Source organism: Rhipicephalus microplus, chromosome 1, assembly GCF_043290135.1.
Source record: "Rhipicephalus microplus isolate Deutch F79 chromosome 1, USDA_Rmic, whole genome shotgun sequence".
Lineage (NCBI taxonomy): Eukaryota > Metazoa > Arthropoda > Arachnida > Ixodida > Ixodidae > Rhipicephalus > Rhipicephalus microplus.
In genome coordinates, this window is record NC_134700.1 from 109,057,371 (window position 1) to 109,073,803 (window position 16,433).

At 46.5% G+C, this 16,433-nt stretch overlaps 1 protein-coding gene across 2 annotated transcripts in view; it reads left to right on the top strand.

Moving 5' to 3' along the window:
- LOC119178295 (uncharacterized) overlaps window positions 1-16,433 on the top strand; it is a 110,360-nt gene that overhangs the window by 35,422 nt on the left and 58,505 nt on the right. The window lies entirely within an intron of this gene.

Sequence of the window (16,433 nt, forward strand, 5' to 3'; positions counted from 1 at the left end):
CACCTTGTATTCTCTGATTTGGTGTATTCCCGTGAGCTCCTAAGGCAAGCCTACCTATTCCACGTTGCTTAACTTCTAATCTTGCTTGTACTTCTGATCTCATGCACAAGACCGCATTGCCGAACGTCAGACAAGGAACCATGACCCCTTTCCATATTCTTCTCACAACATCCTACCTATTGTATTTCCACAGTGCCCTGTTTTTCATTACCGCTGCATTCCTGTTACCTTTAGTCAACACGTATATTTCGTGTTCCCTTAGGTACTCGGCCCCATTGCTTAACCATACGCCCAGATATTTTATTTATCTGTTATCTCTAGCGTGACCTCCTGTATTCTAAGCTAACTACCTTCATTGTCATTAAAAATCATGACTGCTGATTTGTCCTTACTGACTCTGAAATCTAACCTATCTCCCTCGTTACCGCAGATGTCCACCAATCTCTGGCAATCTTCCTTGTTGACGGCCATCAGCACTATATCATCTGCGTACATCAATGCTGGTAGTGCCTGTTCAATTAGTTTTCCTTGTTTGACGAAAGAGAGGTTGAAGCCCAGTCCACTTCCTTCTAATTTGGCCTCTAATCCTTGTAGGTATATCATGGATAATAAGGGTGACAGAGGACACCCCTGCCTAAGCCGCCGTTTTACCTCTGCAGGCTTGGATACCTGTTTTTCTCACTTAATAATTACCATGTTATTTTTAGAGATATCATATAAAATATTAGTGACTTCATCTTTCACGCCTAGTGCGTCCAGTATTCCGCACAATTCCTCTTGAACCACGCTATCGTACGCTCCCTTGATATTCAAAAGTGCTAGCCACAGGGGCCTGGGTTCTTTTTCTGCTATTTCGATGCACTGCGTCAGTGAAAACAGATTGTCTTCCAAACTCCTGTGTTTCCGAAACCCATTCTGAAGTTCCCCCCGAACCCCCTCATCCTCTATCCATGCCTGCAGTCTTTCCTTTATAATCTGCATTGCCAGCCTGTAGACCACTGATGTCACTGTTATAGGACGGTAGTTGTTTATGTCAGCTTTGTCCCCCTTTCCTTTATAGATCATGCTCATCCTGCTAAGCTTCAATCCATCGGGAACTTCTCCATCGATTATTATTTTGCTCACTGCCTCTCACAAAGCCTGCTTAGACTGCGGACCTAAGGTCTTTATCAGCATAATTGGGATGCCATCTGGGCTTGTTGATGTACTACTTGGAACCCCTTTCTCGGCCCTTTCCCACTCTTGTTGTGAAAATGGAGCCATTGCTTCACTTGATTCATCCTTGTCTATTGTGGTGCATAAAGCACTTCTTTGTTGAAATTTTTCTGCCACCCTTGTTCTTATATATTCAATAGCTTCGTCCCCTTCTAGCCTAGCACCTTGAGCTGTTGTTATAAACCTCTGCTCTAGGCTCGTCTCAGTTCTTAGGGAGTTTAAATGGTTCCAAAATTTCGCAGCTGCCTTTATATCTTTTTTATGTACTTCTCCCAGCCACTGAGCTTCCTTTCTTCTAATCTAATCTTTTTATTGATCAGAAGGAATGCATCCCTTCTACACCTTAGAAAGATTTCCAATTTTTTTTCCAACATCCTCTGTCAGTTCACCCCGCCGGCCAGCATGTCTGTGTTCCCTAGAGGCTTCCTGAAGTTTTGCTATGGCTCTCTTAACTTCCTCATCCCACCAACTTTTGGATTTGTGTCTTCTTTTCCGGGGTGGCTTGTCACGTGCCTTAGCAAGCTCTATCTCAAACAGTATTATTAGATTCGTGTATGTTCACACTGTTTTATTATCCTCAGTGATTACTTTCTCAATTTGTTTAGTGACTATTTAAATTTGCCTTTCCGTATAAATTTTTTCCTGTAGTTGCTCATCTTGTCTCCTTCCAACTTTCACTGCTTTTTCAAAACTTAGCTTGATACGTTTGTGATCACTACCCAGACTTCTCGAGCCACCTTCATCTACGTGCATTCCCCTGAGCTTACCATACACCCTTCGTGACATCAGTGCGTAATCTATCGTCGACTGCAGCCTTCCTACCTCCCATGTTATTTGCCATTCACACTTTTCGGTACTGTTGTAAATGATCAAATCAAGCCTTTCACACATATCCATGATCATTTTGTCTATCGGGTCGGTATACCCATCTAGATCTTCAATGTGCGCATTCATATATCTTAGTATAGTTATCTCGCGCTCTTCTCCAAACTCCTGATTGTCATTTGATATACACTCTACCATTGCCTGGTTTTCCTCTCTGGCCTTTGCTGCCGTCCACAAGGTCCTTTTTAGCCGTAAATGTTTCTTGCACTCCTGCTTGACCCTCTGCCAGTCTGTACTTTTATGAATGAATGCCCCAATACCACTGCCCTTTCTGCTGCCTTCTGTTCTATTACAATATTCCCACACGAAGCCCGCATTGTAAGGAGGTTGTTCCATATCCCTGAGATGTGTTTCTACAAAACCGTATACCATCGCCCTCTTCTCCCTTAGCTGTTTTTCTATCTCTTCCCACTTCAGCCTGTTCCTACTACCCTGCATGGTAATATGCCCTATGTATGAATTTGCTCGGCGCTTGTGGCTATGTCTATTTCTGCCCCGGACTCTACCTATCTTAGATACTGGTGCCACTTTGGAATCATATCTGCCCATACCACCTGTCAAAGAGTCTCCCTGGTTGTTTTCCTCGTTACTAGCTATCGTGCACCCCAAAGGGCCCGTTTGCCCCCCAAAAAAGCTAATGCGCGTCCTTCAAGTCGCCGACCCACGTCATGGCCTAGCCGCCCATCGAAGTGAATTCTGCCTCGTTGAAAACCACCCCACCTATGCACCTCTCTGTTTATTTCTACCACCTCAAAGCCTTTCTCTCGACTCATCCGCCATATCTCTTGGTTTGCGTTGACAACCGCTCTTTGAAGGTTGCTATCACGCATCGGTACCTCCGGTATCGTGCATATCGCTACTTGTACCTGAGGAGAAGTGGCGCGCATGTCATCGACGCCTTTCGCCAGTGTTGTTGCTAGTCCTGCTGTATCTTCATTTAGGACATCGTTTAAACCGCCTGAAATTATCACGAGGTTTCGTCTATCAGCTGTAGTTTTGAGTTTTGCGCTCACTTGCCTCATGACTGCTTCCAGCTTGCGTCCTGAGAACGCGCCTACAGCAGCCCTCTTTTCACCTCTTACCCTCTCTTTGATGGCTTCTGATCATCGATTTCAATTCGAGTCCCCAGCGATTATCACATGCTGTGGCTTTTCAGCTGGAGTGTCCTGCACCTGGGGGTTACTTGCACCCTATATTACTTGCACCCTATATTCCCCATATAGAAGCACCACCATCCAGCGGGCATTCCAAGGACTAAACGAGAGGTGGCACACGCACGCTTTCTCATGGCTTGCGCGTCGGGTCTACTTCCCACCTTTAACCACCTCGAGTTCATGGTATATACTAGTTTACTGTATTCATGGCACTGCAGCCAACCGCTCGCTAAACCTATCTAAAACCAAGGAGGTTACGCCCAGCGAATATAACGTAGTAACCTTTTCCTGTCAGATAGTGCTCAGTGTACATGCCAATGGCTGCTAATGGGAAATGAGAGACAGGAGTATTCGGCTTTTACTTTTTTATGACTGGCGCTTCGTATCTACTTCCCACCTTTAACCACCTCGAGTGCATTAATGGTATATACTAGTTACTTGTATTCATGGCACTGCAGGTCAACGCTCGCTAAACCTTTCTAGAACTAAAAAGGTTACATCCAGCGAGTATAACGTAGCAACCCTTTCTTGTCAGATTGTGCTCAATGTACATGCCAATGGCTGCTAATGAGGATTGCAGCGTGCGCGTTAACTAAAAGCCGAATGCTCCTGTCTCTCATTCCTCAATAGCAGCCATTGGCATGTACATTGAGCACTATTTTTTTATTGTTCAACAACGCAGAGAAGAAATCTCTCACCGGCACCAGCTTGGAAGTCAAAATGTTATACTTGTTACATACTACAACGACTACGAGGGATGAACGGGTGCCGTTGTAAGGAGCTTCACCCCTAAAATTTTTTATTGTTTATTCATGCACAGGAGAAATCTCACCAGGCACTACCTTGGAGGTAAACAATGGCTGCTACAGGGAATGAGAGACAGCAGAAGTCGGATTTTAACACTTTTACTTCTACTGACGTTTCCTACTGGACCATGCCAAAGGCTGCTAATGGGGAATGAGAGCCAGGAGCATTCGGCTTTTAGTTACCGCGCATGCCGCGAACTTTTTGTTGTTCAACAAAGCACAGGAGAAATATCTCACCGGCACCACCTTGCAGGTCAAAATGTAACACTTGTTACACACTATGACCACGACTACGAGGAACGAATGGGTGCCGCTTTACGGAGCTTCCCCCCCCCCCCCCCCCCTAAAAAAATGAGAATCAAAATCCTCGGCATGGGTGTGTGGCAGTGGCGCTTGTAATTCAACTTTCATGTGCTCGTGGGTTGACATTGCCTTTAGCTGCACTTCTGAAAGAGATCTCGAAGGCTGTAGTAGATTTTAGTCCAAACTCGGAATATGGTTTGGCTGAGGCTCTTGGTGGCGAAGCGATGCCGGGTTCGTTACTTCGCGGGGATGATCACCGCCGTCTTCATGACTTTTCCTCGGACGAAGACGCCTTCACCGCTGAACGTTTTACAAGTAGAACTTCATTTTTACAAATGGAACAAAACTATTTGCAATGCAGAGATGTCAGCAAAAGTATGGCGCGCAGTGGGACCTAAGGCGGTCGTGCTGCTGTCTAGCCGGCAAACTCTCCTAGCAGCAAAAAGACCTCACGCCTTTTCCCGGGTGCTCCTATTATCCCCCCGGTGTCCTTGCCCGTGGCCCTCGTCGACGCCGGCGAGGCAGTTTCATGGAAGTATCAGGATAGGCAGAGAAAGCTGCATGCAAGGCGCCGTCTCTTGGGAATGTGCCGGGCAAGTGAAGAAGGGGTTGCCACGCTGAGCCAGTACCATTTATCAGGAAGACGTGTTACCAAGGAGGATGGGGGCGGGGGATGTCACGCCGAGCGCGACCTTCCACCTTCCACCCAAGATTCGGTTATTGATGTGAGAATGTATCTACATAGACAAAAAAGTGTTCTTGCCGAAAACTGCACCATCTAAAGGCAAAAAAATGTCCGCGCGCTCAAACGGCCGTGAGGCAGCACACACATTCAGTTTGAGATCACGTGATGGCGGTCGGTCCGCTGGGCAAAAGATAACATTGCAACACACCACCTGCACGAAAGGGCCAGGGAACCCTCCCTGTTTAAAGACCGTAGGACCCCGGTGGTGTCTTGGCTGGTGCCTCACCCCACTAACGTGTCAGCTTTACGTCTTGGAACATGCTGCATGTAAGGTGTGAGCGGGTAGTGATTGGCGATGACGGTTAACCAAGCTCTAAAACCACATGCCTGAAATTCCTTCAAGGCCCGGATTATTCCAGATGTTTCCCGTTCAGTGGTAGCCGATGGCATCTGCGTTAGTGTAGACTGATCTTTACCGATGGCAATCGCCTCGGAGCCATCATCTTGGATTCGGGCCAAGCACGCACTTACAGCTACACTGGATGCGTCGGTGGAGAGCACGTACGGTGTTTGAAGGCTTGGAGTGGCCAGGGATGTCACCACGTAGTGACTCCCGCATTTCGCCCGGCATTACACATCCTTTCTTCACCGGCTTTTTGCTGGGCACGTGCATGGACACGTGTACCCTCTGCTCTCCTTGCGAGGGCCGCGCAACTGTTTCCATGCATCAGCAAATATTAAGCAGTCCATGTGTACCCATCTGTTCGTAAGTGCACACAATAACGGTGTTGTGGTGTCAATATTTTGGGTAGGGGTAACTGAGCTCTGGAATATGAGAGGGACTATAGCGAGGTCCATCTCCACCTTTTCACCGAAGGCCGATACTAACTCTACCGTACCGAGTGGCTTAACGAGGTGCTCTGGTGTGCTGCTTTCTTGCACAACCATCTGAGCCTGTGTCCACAATCGCGTCCAACCATTTCTCTTCGCCGTTCAGTTGTACCACCTGGAGCACTGAAAGAGGCCCATCACTGCTAATTGAAACGCGTGTCATTACCATCTTTGTCCATAGCTGCTAATTGAAACGCGTTCCATTACCATCTTTGTACAAATTTCACATTCGGGGTAGTTTGTGTTGTCAGCATTGAATGGACAGCTGTTTCCATGATACAGCCAGCTACCGCAGCTGGGGTACCTTTGCGAGCGTGACTGGTTCTTGCCTCCCCAGGAAGGCTTACGCCTTTTCTACCTTCGCGCCTGTGTCTCAGCGCGTTGGGGAAACTTTTGTTTGCCCAACCTCTCGAACCTTTGACAGATCGGTTCTTCTCTGTTCACGTCTCCCACTTTTTTGCAGGCCCGCTACCTTCCCCGGTAGCCTCCTCGAACGTCTGAAGTAAACGAGCTAGCTCAGTGGCTGTCAGCCAGGCTTCTTCTTCTCGCAGTTTAACATATTTCAGCGCTTCGTCGGTTAGAACGGCTTTTATTTGGTCCATGACTGAAAGTGGACTGAAAGTGGAGGCGCCACGGGCCTCTAGGTAGAAGTTCAAATACCTCTCTACGCGAGTTACGAAATCCCTCCATGTCTCTCAGCGGCGTTTAGTGACCATGAGGAATCACCTATGGTATTCGGCTGCTGGCAGTTTCAACTCCTCAAGTATGACGTTTTTGAGGGTGCCGTAATCCCGATGATGCTCGGGTGTGAGTCGCGTCAAAAAGGTATGGCACGCGTTGGGCGATCAGTGGAAAATGATCCGATCTCAGAATTCCCTCGGCACGCTGTGAGCCTCCAATGAGCTCTCCTCCGACTCGAACCAGTAGGGCACTTCCACGTCGAGAGAAAGATTTGGGAATACCCCTGACAACATTTGTGCACAGTGCCCGAGGAGCTTCATTTCATCGCCCCGGTAGGTCGAGTAGCCCCCGACGTCTTGCGTCCACGGTGGGCTATCGCTTTGAAGTCGGGCGATCTGCAATTTAATCTCAAGCAATCGCGTTCTTCGGCGAGCTCTAGCCTGTACTGCATTTCCTTCTCGGAAATTGAGGAGGTGGGTGTGTCATGGCTTTCGTCACCACCACCGTTCCCGCTCATTCCCCCGCATGCTTTCATGGCGCTTTTGGGGTTTGAATGCCCGTATCTAGTGAAGGTATAAGCAGGCCAGCCCAAACAACAAAGGGCTCATCAAGAATTTTGCAGGAAGGGCTAACCCTGGCACTCTGTTGTCGGTAGTATCCGCCGCAGTGTAAGACTTGGATCACCGATGCTCTCGGCCCTGGTGTCCTGGCCGGATAGCTGGCAGGCGTCGCGTCGGTGATCAGTGCTTGGATGTCCGCCCGGAAAGCCTCTCGTCGTGGTCCTGGCGGGGACAGCTGCTCCCGGCGCGATAAAATGCGCTGCAGGTGAGGCTTGTTGATCGCCGCCGCTGCTGCTCCAGTGCTTGCCGCTACTTCGTTGGGATGTCTTTGGATCGCCTTGTCCCAAAGGCTTGTCCAGTGTTCGTTCAGGGAGCCGTGATCCTGTGCGACTGCACCTGTAAATTTTCGTCTGAACGCGGAATACGGTTAGGACCACCGTTTTGATGGCGAAGATGATCGCGAGGATGATCACCACCATCTTCGTGACTTTTCCACAGAAGAAGACGCCTTCATCGCTGGACGTTTTACAAATAGAACTTTATTTACAAAACCATTTTAATGCACAGATGTCAGGCATGACCCGCAGTGGGGCCGAAGGCGGTCGTGCCAGTGTCTAGCCGGCAAGCTCTCCTAGCAGCAAAGAGACCTCGCGCTTTTGCCCGGGCGCTCCTTTTATTCTCAAAGCCTCGTTGCCCGCAGCCCTCATCGACACCGGACAGGCAGTTTCATGGAAAGAGCAGGATAGGCAGAAGAAGCTGCATGAAAGGTGCCGTTTCTCGGGAAGGGAATGCGCCGGGCAAGCGAAGAAGGGGTTGCCACGCTGAGCCGATTCTGTTTTTCGGGAAGACGTGTTGGCAAAAAAGAAGAGGGCGGGAGATGCGAAGCCGAGTTCGGCCTTAACGACGTGTACTAGGAAACTTATGATTTGGACCTGCTTTGCCAGATGCCACAGCGTACCCGACCACCCAAAAGGAAACAGTTCGCACTTTCAACTACCTGATTCAATGATATTTCCATTCATTATCCTGACTGTACCCTTAAGCTGCAAACTTGTGCTCAGATGTGATACGTATTCAATCATATCTATCTATCTTAAACACAGCAAAACAGCATTTTATCCCAGATTGATAAATATGTGGGGATAACGTCCCAAAACCACCATATGATTATAAGAGATGCCGTAGTGGAGGGCTCCAGAAATTTCGACCACCTGGTGTTTTTTAACGTGCACCCAAATCTGAGCACACGGGCCTACAACATTTCCGCCTCCATCGGAAATGCAGCCGCCGCAGCCGGGATTTGATTCCGCGACCTGCGGGTCAGCAGCCGAGTACTTTAGCCACTAGACCACCGCGGCGGGCAGCAATGGATCCCTGCAGAAGCAAAGCGGTATTGTATGTATAGCGCGCACCTACGCATTCTTAGAGGCGCTTATGTCTCTAAAAAAACATTTCCATAGAATGATAGAAAGCACTAAATCAACTTCCTTCACATGACGTACATGCATTGTTGTAACCCCACGTGGTCACCAACTTCAGGGAGACGGTGCTCAGTACACTCATCGAGCAGAGCTTTTCATTTCTATGTTCCTTGACATTAGCAACATGAATAACATGATGTCCGACGCTATCTAAAAAATGACGAATAAAAAAAATCGGGAGGCTTTTAAGATTCACCTTTAAGAGTTGAACGTGATAGCAATATTGTGTTCTTGTGCGCACCTAAAAGTTAGTGTTTAAAATCTTACGAAATCGGTATGCACACACTACGTTTCGTTAAGGGTGCAGTCACGTGTGGACCTTTTGTAGTCAGTGGCGCCGCACTTTAAGCGATGAAGACTTCATAATAATCTCAACTTCTGACGCCCACTGACAATGTACGCTTGTATCATGCATTATTACAGCAATATTTCAAGTTGTATTGTGAAGGGTGTATACAGGACGCGTGTGTTTGTAAAGAATGAAAGTTACTTTCATTGCATTTCCAAGCAGAGAGTTATTTTCACTGTATTCACAAGCAGAGGCATTGCTGTACTATCAATAAAGAAAAAAATAACAGAGAGGCGTGGCTGTGTGGCAGAACAGCCGCTAGTCATGCAATCGACCCGGGTTCGAACCCCACTCAGACCCAAAATCTTTCATTGCTTGTTTTATTTGTTTCTTTCTCGATTTTCGATCACGCTAGGATGATGATTTTTCGCTCTCAACCAAGGACGTCGACACTGAAATTTCTGTGAAACAAGCTTGTTAACACTATCGCGTTCATATAAGTGGTATTTATCGTCATCCATTAGCCTTTCTTCTCCCTTTTCCCCTCCCCCAGTGTAGAGAAGCAGGCTAAAGCAGGCAATCGCCCAGGCTGACCTTTCTGCCTTTCTGTAAATAAACTGCTTATTTGCAATATTTCGTGTTGGTGGACTGAAGGTGATTTGCTTGGCAACCCACATGATCGATATCAGGCACCGCGATTCGGAAAAGTTCCGACTTCGAATATATATATATATATATATTTATGGGTTTAGGGCGGCAGCTGGCTGCGAACCTTTTAGATCAGAGACCGAGGTAGAAAGAGGCATGGCTTTACTCGTCCGAACTTCGGCCACGGCGGCCTTTCAGTGGCCATTGAGCGCGAACTGAGAGCACTCCATCGTTCATCGTTTTCTTCTACGTTTGGTGCGCCCGCAGCTGCCGTTCCCATAACATGTGTCAACAGCCTTCTAAAACCCACCATGCATGGTGGCCACACCAACTTCAGCGACATGGTGGTCTGTACTGACTGAGTACAGCTCTCTCTTTCTATATTCCTTTGCATCAGCTACTCATACGGCGTTCTCTGCTGCACTATCAACATAATGACAGCCTATACTTTTACATCCACAAAAATATCTTGGGTCCACCTTCTAGCGCGCTTTGAGTACTACAGTAGCTGGAAGAATGCAAACGGTACACGTTACATTGAAACCCAAACGAAGTAGCGTAGCCTCTGTCAGATTGCCGAAAGCTTTGATATATGGGCCATTTAAAATCATACACGCAGAGCTGACGTGTTTGAAGCGGGAAAAATTTCTCCGGGTTAATCCATGAAAAATGGGGTGTCAGTCTGTCCGTGCTTCCGTCCATGCATTCCTTCTTTTATTTATTATCTATTTATTAGTGCAACCTACATCGCCCTAGTTGGCATTATTGTAGGGGGGTGAGTGGAAAAAAAGCAGCATTACAGTCGAACAAGGCGCACGTTTGCACCGTCCAAAATGGCCTACATCTGCGCAGCAGCTCCTGCGCATTCACAAAAAGCACGCATCTTGTAGTGACGAACAAAAAGCATCGAATTGTAGATCAAAACACACGCATCCAAATTATTCTATTCGCGAATGGTGAAAGGAAAAAAAAAAGAATTTGCAAATGCACCAGTGCGACAGCTGACCTCGCGGATTTTTTTAGTGATCATTTCTATATGATACGTGGGGTGGGCTCATCATATATAAAGTCTTGTTATTGCTGATTTAATCGCAGAATATAGAATGGAAAAACCTTATTGTAAAAATTTCCTGCGCTACTCAGGAGGCTTCCATCCTAAGTGATTCCTAATGCATGTAACACTGGAGTTGAAATTGTATTTATTACTCACAGAATGCGCTGCGCGGTTTTGTATGCGTTCAAGTTTACAGATTAGAGTTTGACCATTAGGATTCACATTGTACAGGCATATTCAAGGATAGGTTAATTCAAAAATAGTTCTTGGTCACATGACGATACATACGATGCCCATGCCCATTGAGTGACGATATACTTGATATCCGTGAAGGCGACTCTCAAATCCAGTGCGTCGGAACACGGCTGACAGCGATGAAGCACCGGGCACTTTTCGGTGTAGCATGCTCCGTTGATTCACGAGGGCGTGATTTGCGCATCGCCCGAGACGACTAGCGCCTGAAAAAGCTGAAGAGCTGTAAGTACCCTGTCCTCATGACAGCACCGGAGCCCCTTGGCTTGCGTCTGTTCATGCGTCCATTAGACCATCCGCGCGACCGTCCATGCGTCCTTCCGTGTGTCTGTCCGTCCATGCGCCCGACCGTGTGTCCGTTCATCCATACGTTCGTACATGCGTTCTTCCGTGCGTTCATCCGGCTGTCCCAGCGTTCGTCCGTGCGTCCGCCTGTTTGTCTGTGCATCCGTTAATGTGTCCGGGCATCCACCCGTCCGTGCATCTGTCTTTCCGTCCATCCATCCGTCCGTCTGCTTGTCTGTGTGTGCGTCCGTGCGTGCGTCTGTCCGTCTTACTAGTGAACACTGAAAGTACCACCATCTCGCATCTTTTCATCAAATATTCATCATAAAGAAGTACCGCCAGTAAGCGGACATTCCAAGGACTAAACAAGAAACAGCTACATACTACAACGACAACTACCACTACACCTACTACTATTACTACCACTAGTACTGCTACATACATTTGGATTATGTGAATATCTGAGCGCTTCGAATATTCGAACGAATATTAGAGTATTCGAATTCGCTTCGACCCGAATTTAAAATTTCCGATATTTTGAAGTATTTGGGGTGAACGAATTTCAAATCTGCGTTCAAGTTCTATCAGGAGTTTTGGTTTTGTTTGGCAAGCCGCTGTGCCATTGACATCAGGCCTACATCTCGACTACATCTGGAGCCAAGACAAGCTAAGCCACATTCAGAGCGTTGTAGCCATCTTACACGCGCACGTTCGTCAAGGCTCCTGTTTCATTGTTTGGTTACCGTGTGGCACGCGTGCAGTGAGCAGCTGTTGATCGCACTCCACGCTTGAAATTCATTGTGCATCAGTTACTTCGGTCAAGAGACATGGCCAATGCATCCACGCGTTCCAACTCGATATGAAACCTTTTTGTAAAGGCCCCACCTGACCAAGAAGCCCAGTGTCTGAAGTGCCACTCCATTCTGAAGACGCCAACGGAGACTACAACGACTCTGGCGACGCATTTAAACAGGCACCCGGATGTTTTCGTGTTTCCTCTATACAAAAAAAGAGCCCAAAATGATTTATTCCCATCCTACCCCATCAACTGACTCTCTGTATAAAAGTCTGAACGTACCACCATTCTCAGAGTTATATCAGATTTCTTTGGCAGCAATGATTTTCCGCGAATTCAAACGTGATCGCACCATGTTCTCAAGCAAATATCTAAATAGACAAGTGGCATATGACCTTCGCACTATTTCATCGACGGGATCAAGACCAAGAACTAATTATGGTACTAACACCATAGATTATAAGATTATTTCATTGCTGTATGCATACCCATCCCTAATCGAATTGGCTAATCCGAACTCAAGTATGTCTCGTTTAAAAAAAAAAACAGGTAAAGCTACTTTTCCTGCCTCCTTGAAATTACAATTATTTTGCTTTGAACACAAAAATATGTAATTTTGTATATTTATGTAACTTTATAAAACTGTTAAACCTGAACAATGTAAACTTTGCATAATTTTTGTCCTAATGTGTTTTTTACTCTTCGTTTCTTGTTTATATAAGTTGTGCAATGAGCACTGTACTTATTTTCTCTGATTTTGCTTCTGGCTGTCCGACGTGTAAGTCCGGGGTGAAGGCCTCGTCAGGAGACATACGAGTCCCCTTTTGCCTTGCCTCGTGGACATATTTCATGTCATGTAATTATGTCTGAAATAAACTGAAACTGAAACACACGAAAAGGAACGTTGTGCGCAGCAAAGCGCGAAGTATACTGCTAAGCCTCACGTGCAGCAGCCCTCAGTTGCTGACCAGTTCAAACCAAAGCTGTAACTTACGGCGCCAAAAGCACAGCAAATGACAAATGCCATTGCCGGATTCAGAGTGGGCGGGATACATTGCTACAGTGTTGTTGAGGAGCCGGGCTTTTTGGCCGTTATGAACGCTGCTATGCCCGAGTACGTTGTGCCGTCACGGGCAACGTTTTCCCGAGCAATAATCAGGAGCTCTATGCTTCGAAGATGCAAAACTTGATGAACAGCCTTCAGGCGGTCATTGACGGTGAAGTCGAGGCCATTTCAATAACAACGGACAGTTGGACATCGCGTGCTAATGAAAGCTACTTGTCGGTAACATGCCACTTCATGGACAGCTCATTTCAACTTCATGTGCACGCACTGGCATGTACAGAAATGGCAGACGCTCACACAGCCGAAAACTTGGTGCTGTTTCTAAAAAGTGTGATGGAGGAGTGGGCACTTCGCGATCCAGGTACTGTACCAGTGTACGCAGTTACAGATAATGGATGAAATATCACTTCAGCAATTACACAGTCACCTTGGATAGGCATAAAATGTTTTGGGCACACGCTGCAGTTGTGCGTGACTGATGTCAAGCGGGATCTGTGCACGGAGGCCAACTGTGCACGAAGGCCAGGGCCATAGTTGGCCGCTATAAAAAAAGCTCAAAGGGTCGGGCGCGCCTTGTTTAAGTACAAAGGCAAATGCAGCTGAATGCCCTGGAAGGGGTGCAAGATGTTCCGACGCGTTGGAATAGCGAGCATCACATGATGACTAGGCTGCTCAAGCTTCGCAAACTAATCACCGTGGAGCTTTCAGAGTGCGATGTGGTTGATATCCTCACTGCACCTGAATGGAAGCTATTGATTGCCACTGTGAAAGTACGATCCACTTGCTCAAGCCACAATAGACAATCTGGGGACAAATATCCCACGTTGTGCCACGTAATTGCATTGCTGTAGTGCACTGGCATTGTACTTGCTTGACACAGCTTGGTGGGCTTGGTGGCTGTGCCACAATGATGACCACTAATCCTTTCGTCGTCGCCGCACAGGTGATCGTTCCCGTAATCACCCAGATCATCTTGTCATCTCTTGGAAATGCATGTCTGACCCGCATTACGAGTCCGCTACTGCGCACTGGACGCGACACAGCATTCTGCTCCTCGGCATTTGGCCTCCCGGTGGCGCTGTCTTAGGCATCCATCCTTCGGTCCTGCTTGGGAGGTGCCATCTTCATCAACACTCATCGTTCAGTCACCTGTAAAAGAACGCCACCCACGCTCAACATTTTGTGGGCTTGGTGGCTGTGCCACAATGATGACCACTAATCATTTCGTCTTCGCCGCACATGTGTGTAATCAATACTCCCTATTTACTAAACGAACGAGCAATTACTTTTTAGTTCAGCTACCGAGCCCACGGTGTTGTCTTGCTCTTGCTGTTGAAATCACTCATGCAATTCGACGTTTACTGTTACTTGCTGGAGATATCAAGTCTAATCCTGGTCCTGGTACATCTGCCGTATTGTCTGAATTGCATAAACTAACCCCCGGACAGTCTCAACTAATCTTGCAGGTAAAAAATCTCAAAGATCAGCTATTATCTACCGAACAAGCAATAAGTAGTGTAAGCCAACGCCTAACTGACTTGGCAAGCCACTACCAAAGCCTCCTTTCAATCAGGACCGACATTGATAGCTTGAGGGCTGACTGTACGCAAACAGCTGGCTTAGTTGGCAATGATGAAGCCCGTCTGGATGAAGCGGAAGATAATTCGCGCCGAAATAACCTAACTTTTTATCGTATTCCTGAAACAATCACAAAAGAAAGCTTCACCCAGTCGGAGCAACTAATTATTGACATCTGTCGCAATCAATTAGGTGCTAGTGTAGACCCAGAGGGAATCGACCGTGAACACCGTCTAGGTAAATTCAGCGAAAACTGACGTCGTCCTCTATAAGTTAAGTTTACCTTTTACAAGACTAAATCCGCAATCCTCTCCTGTGGCCGCAATGTCAAGGGCACAGAATACAGCGTGAGAGAGGATTTTTCTGCTGCAGTCCGTACTGCGCGAAAACACCCTCTTGCGTTTGCTAAATCTAAAGCAGCTCCCTCTTCTCTTCGGTACAAAACGCTATATATCGGGCCGCACCGTTACATTTTTTACTCATCTTGCGAAATGGTAAAAGAATCCACTATCTAGCTTTCACCTCGTCAACAGAAAACGCACTGTCATGCAAAAACCACCCCTTCAAATCATCTGTCCTTTTCTATCATTTTCACAAACATACGTAGCTTTTTACCAAAAAAAGAGGCCATATCAAACTTTGTATCGTCTTCCGCTAGTAACCTGCTGGTACTCACAGAGACCTGGCTGTCTAATGATGTCAACGACGTCGAACTTCTCACTGACTTGCCAAATTTTGATAATTTCCGGAAAGACCGCAAGGGCTCCCGAGGGGGAGGCGTGCTCATTGCTGCTAGTCGAAAGCTCTCATGCTTCGTTATTAATGTCGTGACTGACGCAGAAATATTATGGCTTTTATGTCGGGCTAGATAAGAAACAGTCTTACTTGGCGTATGTTACAGACCACCTCAAAACAGCCCATACTTTCCAGAGAAACTGAATGATATACTAAGCCAGCCAGCTTCTTACAACACACAGTGACGCCAGGGTCGTACTTCTCGGCGAATTTAACTATCCAAGTATTGACTGGTGTAATCAAGTCTCCACTATCAACAACTCCGAACCATTCAAATTTATTGACATTTGCCTTAATTTCAATCTTACACAATTGATCTCTGAACCAACCCGCATCACGCAAGAATCGGCAAACACTTTGGATTTAATGCAAACAAACAGTCCCGAATGCTTATCATCCATTACTTACCTCAAAGAAATTAGTGACCGTAAGGTAATCCAAGCCATATTTTAGTTTGCGTTAGTTCCACGCCACATATATTAAAGACCATTCGCCTTTATGATAAAGCTAACTATCAAGCAATAAATGACAATTTAATCAAGTTTTAATCTCTGTTTGAAGTGGACTTTCAAAGCAGAAGCATTGAGGAAAACTGAACCGTCTACAAAGCTAAAATAGATGAACTTGTATATAAGTACATACCTAAAGTCACTTTCCACTCTAGCTCTCAAAAACCATGGTTCACAAGATCGCTCAAAAGACTAGAAAACAAAAATAAGCGGCTTTATTGTGCTGCTAAACTCGTAAACAGTGCAAACGCGTGGAAAAAATACTATGCAGCTGAAAATTCCTATTTGAAAGAAAATTGAACCGCTAAATATCTCTTTTTTCGTGTTGAACTTCCCAAACTATTAGAAAATATTCCTAAGATTTTTTTGGAAAGTAATTAACCCTCGTAGTGCTCATACAGTAAGCCTTACGAATGAGCTCGATGAAGGTTTGTCTGATGCTGAGTGTTCTCATCAATTTAATTGCAGTTTTTCATCTGTTTATACCATAGAGAATGATA